At 36.4% G+C, this 9,751-nt stretch overlaps 1 long non-coding RNA gene across 1 annotated transcript; it reads right to left on the reverse strand.

Moving 5' to 3' along the window:
• Positions 1-3,198: 3,198 nt before the first annotated feature.
• LOC125762264 (uncharacterized) lies at positions 3,199-8,917 on the reverse strand. Its single transcript, XR_007418196.1, has 3 exons — positions 8,802-8,917; positions 5,058-5,247; positions 3,199-3,446 (listed from the first exon to the last, which is right to left on the reverse strand). It is a non-coding gene; the product is annotated as an uncharacterized LOC125762264 (long non-coding RNA).
• Positions 8,918-9,751: the final 834 nt, after the last annotated feature.

Raw genomic sequence — 9,751 nt, forward strand, 5'->3', positions numbered from 1 at the left:
TTCATGGATTCGGTGGCCTCCGCATCCAATGACCCAACACTATTTATCTCCGACATTACTGTTTACGGGTTGCCCGGTTTGACGCCTTGTCCAGCGTTGAAATCGCCGGACCTAGACGCCTAGCCGGTGTGCAACCCGCCAACGCCCGACTTCACCGCTCTTTATTCTTGTTGGCACACACACGCGCGGCAATCACTCCCACCTTCACCCGACAACGCTCGCGGCAACACGCAACACAACACCGGCTGCAATAGCCGCTACGCACTGTACAGAGTTTACCGTACCACCACGTATGACGGTTTTTTGTCTCTTATTCCTGTATTTTCACCCCGATTTCCGATTTCGATGTACCAATCGATGCGTTTTTTCACCACGCGTCGATTGATGTGCTTTCCACTCCGGTAGATGGAAAACTGTAGGAGTTATCGCCGGAAAAGTGATCCGCGAAAAACTCCTTGGTTTTTCCGGCTTCGCGGAAAATTTTCGCGGAAAATGTTTCAGGTCCGCGATTCCGCGTCGCACACCAAGAACCAAAATCCTGGCCCCACGGATTTGGCCGGTATGTCCGTTTTTTTTGTTTCTCACCGCACAACACTGCGTACACAGAAACACTCGGTGTAATAAAAAGTGCCTTCCAGGCAGCACTTTAGCCAAAGTGTTACACCGAATGTAACATCTGGTGTTGTTTTAACCGAATTCACACGCGGCGACAACGCCACATCGGGCACATGGACGGCAACACACACGGCGACACCAGACACCTGCTGCGGAAGCCGCCACGCACCGTTTGAGATTTTGCCGCAAAACCACGTGTGTCGGTTTTTTGTCTGTTGTTCGCGTGTTTTCCCACCGATTTTCACGCACGAGGTACCAATCGATGCGTATTCGCACCACGCGTCGATTGGTGATCTTTCCACTCCTGGCACCACGCGATTAGTAGGAAATTAGAATTCCTATTCCGCACACTTTCACACGCACTAGAGCTACCAAAAACACGTCTGTTCGCCACGGTGGTTCGCTCAAGTATATAAGGCTTACCCCTTACGATTTTTTTGGGAAATTTTGCAAAAAAAATTAAATTGTTTTATTTCAATGCCAATGGGTTGCAATGAGTTTCTTTTCACTCAAATAATGCTTGAAATAAAAAAAAGAGTAGAAAATAATAAAAAAATCAAAAAATTAAAAAAAAAATGAAAATTTTCCTCATTTTTGCACCAAATTTCGCATATAACTCGGTCGATATCCAACGGATCTCCAATCTTTAACCTGTGGTCGATGGATGGCACCAATGGCTACATTTTCTTCTTGGACGGCCATGCTCTCAGATGTCTGTGCCAGAAGATTATCGAGGAACCAAGTTCCATACCCTGTTTGAGAAAATGTAAAATTTTCCTCATTTTTGCACCAAGTTTTGCCTATAACTCGGTCGGTATCCAACGGATCGCCAAACTTTAACCTGTGGTCGATAGATGGCACCAATGGCTACATTTTCTTCTTGGACAGCCATGCCCTTAGATGTCTGTGCCAGAAGTTATTCGAGGAACCAAGTTCCATACCCTGTTTGAGAAAATGTAAAATATTCTTCATTTTCGCACCATATTTTGCCTATAACTCGGTCGGTATCCAACGGATCGCCAATCTTTAACCTGTGCTCGATAGATGGCACCAATGGCTACATTTTCTTCTTGGACGGCCATGCCCTCAGATGTCTGTGCCAGAAGTTATTCGAGGAACCAAGTTCCATACCCTGTTTGAGAAAATGTAAAATTTTCTTCATTTTTGCACCAAGTTTTGCCTATAACTCGGTCGGTATCCAACGGATCGCCAAACTTTAACCTGTGGTCGATAGATGGCACCAATGGCTACATTTTCTTCTTGGACAGCCATGCCCTTAGATGTCTGTGCCAGAAGTTATTCGAGGAACCAAGTTCCTTACCCTGTTTGAGAAAATGTAAAATTTTCCTCATTTTTGAGTAATTTAGCAAAATTGAAAAATGTGGTATATTTTAATGCGAATTTTGTTGCAATAAGTTTCTTTTCACTTAAATATTGCTTTAAATTAAAAAAAGAATAAAAAATCAGAAAAAAATTTCTAAAAAATTTTCCACTCGAAAATTTCATAAGGCTTACCCCTTACGATTTTTTTGGGAAATTTTGCAAAAAAAATTAAATTGTTTTATTTTAATGCCAATGGGTTGCAATGAGTTTCTTTTCACTCTAATAATGCTTGAAATAAAAAAAATGTTAAAAATAATAAAAAATTCAAAAACTTAAAAGAAAATGAAAATTTTCCTCATTTTTGCACCAAGTTTTGCCTATAACTCGGTCGATATCCAACGAATCGCCAAACTTTAACCTGTGGTCGATAGATGGCACCAATGACTAAATTTTCTTCTTGGACAGCCATGCCCTCAGATGTCTGTGCCAGAAGTTATTCGAGGAACCAAGTTCCATACCCTGTTTGAGAAAATGTGAAAATTTTCTTCATTTTTGCACCCAGTTTTGCCTATAACTCAGTCGGTATCCAACGGATCGCCAAACTTTAACCTGTGGTCGATAGATGGCACCAATGGCTACATTTTCTTCTTGGACAGCCATGCCCTTAGATGTCTGTGCCAGAAGTTATTCGAGGAACCAAGTTCCATACCCTGTTTGAGAAAATGTAAAATTTTCTTCATTTTTGCACCAAGTTTTGCCTATAACTCGGTCGGTATCCAATGGATCGCCAAACTTTAACCTGTGGTCGATAGATGGCACCAATGGCTACATTTTCTTCTTGGACGGCCATGCCCTCAGATGTCTGTGCCAGAAGTTATTCGAGGAACCATGTTCCATACCCTGTTTGAGAAAATGTAAAATTTTCCTCAGTTTTGAGCAATGTAGCAAAAATTTTAAATGTGATATATTTTGATGGGAATTTGTTGCAATAAGTTTCTTTTCACTTAAATAGTGCTTTAAATTAAAAAAAGAATAAAAAATCAGAAAAAAATTTCAAAAAAAAATTCCACTCGAAAATTTCATAAGGCTTACCCCTTACGATTTTTTTGGGAAATTTTGCAAAAAAAATTAAATTGTTTTATTTTAATGCCAATGGGTTGCAATGAGTTTCTTTTCACTCTAATAATGCTTGAAATAAAAAAAATGTTAAAAATAATAAAAAATTCAAAAACTTAAAAGAAAATGAAAATTTTCCTCATTTTTGCACCAAGTTTTGCCTATAACTCGGTCGATATCCAACGAATCGCCAAACTTTAACCTGTGGTCGATAGATGGCACCAATGGCTACATTTTCTTCTTGGACAGCCATGCCCTTAGATGTCTGTGCCAGAAGTTATTCGAGGAACCAAGTTCCATACCCTGTTTGAGAAAATGTAAAATTTTCTTCATTTTTGCACCAAGTTTTGCCTATAACTCGGTCGGTATCTAACGGATCGCCAAACTTTAACCTGTGGTCGATAGATGGCACCAATGGCTACATTTTCTTCTTGGACGGCCATGCCCTTAGATGTCTGTGCCAGAAGTTATTCGAGGAACCAAGTTTCATACCCTGTTTGAGAAAATGTAAAATTTTCTTCATTTTCGCACCAAGTTTTGCCTATAACTCGGTCGGTATCTAACGGATCTCCAATCTTTAACCTGTGGTCGATGGATGGCACCAATGGCTACATTTTCTTCTTGGACAGCCATGCCCTTAGATGTCTGTGCCAGAAGTTATTCGAGGAACCAAGTTCCTTACCCTGTTTGAGAAAATGTAAAATTTTCCTCATTTTTGAGTAATTTAGCAAAATTGAAAAATGTGGTATATTTTAATGCGAATTTTGTTGCAATAAGTTTCTTTTCACTTAAATATTGCTTTAAATTAAAAAAAGAATAAAAAATCAGAAAAAAATTTCTAAAAAATTTTCCACTCGAAAATTTTATAAGGCTTACCCCTTACGATTTTTTTGGGAAATTTTGCAAAAAAAATTAAATTGTTTTATTTTAATGCCAATGGGTTGCAATGAGTTTCTTTTCACTCTAATAATGCTTGAAATAAAAAAAATGTGAAAAATAATAAAAAAATCAAAAAATTAAAAAAAAATGAAAATTTTCCTCATTTTTGCACCAAGTTTTGTCTATAACTCGGTCGGTATCCAACGAATCGCCAATCTTTAACCTGTGGTCGATAGATGGCACCAATGACTAAATTTTCTTCTTGGACAGCCATGCCCTCAGATGTCTGTGCCAGAAGTTATTCGAGGAACCAAGTTCCATACCCTGTTTGAGAAAATGTGAAAATTTTCTTCATTTTTGCACCCAGTTTTGCCTATAACTCAGTCGGTATCCAACGGATCGCCAAACTTTAACCTGTGGTCGATAGATGGCACCAATGGCTACATTTTCTTCTTGGACAGCCATGCCCTTAGATGTCTGTGCCAGAAGTTATTCGAGGAACCAAGTTCCATACCCTGTTTGAGAAAATGTAAAATTTTCTTCATTTTTGCACCAAGTTTTGCCTATAACTCGGTCGGTATCCAATGGATCGCCAAACTTTAACCTGTGGTCGATAGATGGCACCAATGGCTACATTTTCTTCTTGGACGGCCATGCCCTCAGATGTCTGTGCCAGAAGTTATTCGAGGAACCATGTTCCATACCCTGTTTGAGAAAATGTAAAATTTTCCTCAGTTTTGAGCAATGTAGCAAAAATTTTAAATGTGATATATTTTGATGGGAATTTGTTGCAATAAGTTTCTTTTCACTTAAATAGTGCTTTAAATTAAAAAAAGAATAAAAAATCAGAAAAAAATTTCAAAAAAAAATTCCACTCGAAAATTTCATAAGGCTTACCCCTTACGATTTTTTTGGGAAATTTTGCAAAAAAAATTAAATTGTTTTATTTTAATGCCAATGGGTTGCAATGAGTTTCTTTTCACTCTAATAATGCTTGAAATAAAAAAAAATGTTAAAAATAATAAAAAATTCAAAAACTTAAAAGAAAATGAAAATTTTCCTCATTTTTGCACCAAGTTTTGCCTATAACTCGGTCGATATCCAACGAATCGCCAAACTTTAACCTGTGGTCGATAGATGGCACCAATGGCTACATTTTCTTCTTGGACAGCCATGCCCTTAGATGTCTGTGCCAGAAGTTATTCGAGGAACCAAGTTCCATACCCTGTTTGAGAAAATGTAAAATTTTCTTCATTTTTGCACCAAGTTTTGCCTATAACTCGGTCGGTATCTAACGGATCGCCAAACTTTAACCTGTGGTCGATAGATGGCACCAATGGCTACATTTTCTTCTTGGACGGCCATGCCCTTAGATGTCTGTGCCAGAAGTTATTCGAGGAACCAAGTTTCATACCCTGTTTGAGAAAATGTAAAATTTTCTTCATTTTCGCACCAAGTTTTGCCTATAACTCGGTCGGTATCTAACGGATCTCCAATCTTTAACCTGTGGTCGATGGATGGCACCAATGGCTACATTTTCTTCTTGGACAGCCATGCCCTTAGATGTCTGTGCCAGAAGTTATTCGAGGAACCAAGTTCCATACCCTGTTTGAGAAAATGTAAAATTTTCCTCAGTTTTGAGCAATGTAGCAAAAATTTTAAATGTGATATATTTTGATGGGAATTTGTTGCAATAAGTTTCTTTTCACTTAAATAGTGCTTTAAATTAAAAAAAGAATAAAAAATCAGAAAAAAATTTCAAAAAAAAATTCCACTCGAAAATTTCATAAGGCTTACCCCTTACGATTTTTTTGGGAAATTTTGCAAAAAAAAATTAAATTGTTTTATTTTAATGCCAATGGGTTGCAATGAGTTTCTTTTCACTCAAATAATGCTTGAAATAAAAAAAAGAGTGGAAAATAATAAAAAAATCAAAAAATTCAAAAAAAAATGAAAATTTTCCTCATTTTTGCACCAAGTTTTGCCTATAACTCGGTCGGTATCTAACGGATCTCCAATCTTTAACCTGTGGTCGATAGATGGCACCAATGGCTACATTTTCTTCTTGGACGGCCATGCTCTCAGATGTCTGTGCCAGAAGTTATTCGAGGAACCAAGTTCCATACCCTGTTTGAGAAAATGTAAAATTTTCCTCATTTTTGAGCAATGTAGCAAAAATTTTAAATGTGATATGTTTTGATGGGAATTTGTTGCAATAAGTTTCTTTTCACTTAAATAGTGCTTTAAATTAAAAAAAGAATAAAAAATCAGAAAAAAATTTCAAAAAAATTTTCCACTCGAAAATTTCATAAGGCTTACCCCTTACGATTTTTTTGGGAAATTTTGCAAAAAAAATTAAATTGTTTTATTTTAATGCCAATGGGTTGCAATGAGTTTCTTTTCACTCAAATAATGCTTGAAATAAAAAAAAGAGTGGAAAATAATAAAAAAATCAAAAAATTCAAAAAAAAATGAAAATTTTCCTCATTTTTGCACCAAGTTTTGCCTATAACTCGGTCGGTATCTAACGGATCTCCAATCTTTAACCTGTGGTCGATAGATGGCACCAATGGCTACATTTTCTTCTTGGACAGCCATGCCCTCAGATGTCTGTGCCAGAAGTTATTCGAGGAACCAAGTTCGTTACCCTGTTTGAGAAAATGTAAAATTTTCCTCAGTTTTGAGCAATGTAGCAAAAATTTTAAATGTGATATATTTTGATGGGAATTTGTTGCAATAAGTTTCTTTTCACTTAAATAGTGCTTTAAATTAAAAAAAGAATAAAAAATCAGAAAAAAATTTCAAAAAAATTTTCCACTCGAAAATTTCATAAGGCTTACCCCTTACGATTTTTTTGGGAAATTTTGCAAAAAAAATTAAATTGTTTTATTTCAATGCCAATGGGTTGCAATGAGTTTCTTTTCACTCTAATAATGCTTGAAATCAAAAAAAAGAGTGAAAAATAATAAAAAAAATCAAAAAATTTAAAAAAAATGAAAATTTTCCTCATTTTTGCTCCAAGTTTTGCCTATAACTCGGTCGGTATCTAACGGATCTTCAATCTTTAACCTGTGGTCGATAGATGGCACCAATGGCTACATTTTCTTCTTGGACAGCCATGCTCTCAGATGTCTGTGCCAGAAGTTATTCGAGGAACCAAGTTCCATACCCTGTTTGAGAAAATGTAAAATATTCTTCATTTTCGCACCATATTTTGCCTATAACTCGGTCGGTATCCAACGGATCGCCAATCTTTAACCTGTGCTCGATAGATGGCACCAATGGCTACATTTTCTTTTTGGACGGCCATGCCCTCAGATGTCTGTGCCAGAAGTTATTCGAGGAACCAAGTTCCATACCCTGTTTGAGAAAATGTAAAATTTTCTTCATTTTTGCACCAAGTTTTGCCTATAACTCGGTCGGTATCCAACGGATCGCCAAACTTTAACCTGTGGTCGATAGATGGCACCAATGGCTACATTTTCTTCTTGGACAGCCATGCCCTTAGATGTCTGTGCCAGAAGTTATTCGAGGAACCAAGTTCCTTACCCTGTTTGAGAAAATGTAAAATTTTCTCATTTTTGAGTAATTTAGCAAAATTGAAAAATGTGGTATATTTTAATGCGAATTTTGTTGCAATAAGTTTCTTTTCACTTAAATATTGCTTTAAATTAAAAAAAGAATAAAAAATCAGAAAAAAATTTCTAAAAAATTTTCCACTCGAAAATTTTATAAGGCTTACCCCTTACGATTTTTTTGGGAAATTTTGCAAAAAAAATTAAATTGTTTCATTTTAATGCCAATGGGTTGCAATGAGTTTCTTTTCACTCTAATAATGCTTGAAATAAAAAAAATGTGAAAAATAATAAAAAAATCAAAAAATCAAAAGAAAATGAAAATTTTCCTCATTTTTGCACCAAGTTTTGTCTATAACTCGGTCGGTATCCAACGAATCGCCAATCTTTAACCTGTGGTCGATAGATGGCACCAATGACTAAATTTTCTTCTTGGACAGCCATGCCCTCAGATGTCTGTGCCAGAAGTTATTCGAGGAACCAAGTTCCATACCCTGTTTGAGAAAATGTGAAAATTTTCTTCATTTTTGCACCCAGTTTTGCCTATAACTCAGTCGGTATCCAACGGATCGCCAAACTTTAACCTGTGGTCGATAGATGGCACCAATGGCTACATTTTCTTCTTGGACAGCCATGCCCTTAGATGTCTGTGCCAGAAGTTATTCGAGGAACCAAGTTCCATACCCTGTTTGAGAAAATGTAAAATTTTCTTCATTTTTGCACCAAGTTTTGCCTATAACTCGGTCGGTATCCAATGGATCGCCAAACTTTAACCTGTGGTCGATAGATGGCACCAATGGCTACATTTTCTTCTTGGACGGCCATGCCCTCAGATGTCTGTGCCAGAAGTTATTCGAGGAACCATGTTCCATACCCTGTTTGAGAAAATGTAAAATTTTCCTCAGTTTTGAGCAATGTAGCAAAAATTTTAAATGTGATATATTTTGATGGGAATTTGTTGCAATAAGTTTCTTTTCACTTAAATAGTGCTTTAAATTAAAAAAAGAATAAAATATCAGAAAAAAATTTCAAAAAAAATTTCCACTCGAAAATTTCATAAGGCTTACCCCTTACGATTTTTTTGGGAAATTTTGCAAAAAAAATTAAATTGTTTTATTTTAATGCCAATGGGTTGCAATGAGTTTCTTTTCACTCTAATAATGCTTGAAATAAAAAAAATGTTAAAAATAATAAAAAATTCAAAAACTTAAAAGAAAATGAAAATTTTCCTCATTTTTGCACCAAGTTTTGCCTATAACTCGGTCGGTATCCAACGGATCGCCAAACTTTAACTTGTGGTCAATAGATGACACCAATGGCTACATTTTCTTCTTGGACGGTCATGCCCTCAGATGTCTGTGCCAGAAGTTATTCGAGGAACCAAGTACCATACCCTGTTTGAGAAAATGTAAAATTTTCTTCATTTTCGCACCAAGTTTTGCCTATAACTCGGTCGGTATCCAACGGATCGCCAAACTTTAACTTGTGGTCAATAGATGACACCAATGGCTACATTTTCTTCTTGGACAGCCATGCCCTTAGATGTCTGTGCCAGAAGTTATTCGAGGAACCAAGTTCCATACCCTGTTTGAGAAAATGTAAAATTTTCTTCATTTTTGCACCAAGTTTTGCCTATAACTCGGTCGGTATCTAACGGATCGCCAAACTTTAACCTGTGGTCGATAGATGGCACCAATGGCTACATTTTCTTCTTGGACGGCCATGCCCTTAGATGTCTGTGCCAGAAGTTATTCGAGGAACCAAGTTTCATACCCTGTTTGAGAAAATGTAAAATTTTCTTCATTTTCGCACCAAGTTTTGCCTATAACTCGGTCGGTATCTAACGGATCGCCAATCTTTAACCTGTGGTCGATGGATGGCACCAATGGCTACATTTTCTTCTTGGACAGCCATGCCCTTAGATGTCTGTGCCAGAAGTTATTCGAGGAACCAAGTTCCATACCCTGTTTGAGAAAATGTAAAATTTTCCTCAGTTTTGAGCAATGTAGCAAAAATTTTAAATGTGATATATTTTGATGGGAATTTGTTGCAATAAGTTTCTTTTCACTTAAATAGTGCTTTAAATTAAAAAAAGAATAAAAAATCAGAAAAAAATTTCAAAAAAATTTTCCACTCGAAAATTTCATAAGGCTTACCCCTTACGATTTTTTTGGGAAATTTTGCAAAAAAAATTAAATTGTTTTATTTTAATGCCAATGGGTTGCAATGAGTTTCTTTTCATT

The sequence above is a fragment of the Anopheles funestus genome, chromosome 2RL (assembly GCF_943734845.2).
Source record: "Anopheles funestus chromosome 2RL, idAnoFuneDA-416_04, whole genome shotgun sequence".
Classification (NCBI taxonomy): Eukaryota; Metazoa; Arthropoda; class Insecta; order Diptera; family Culicidae; genus Anopheles; species Anopheles funestus.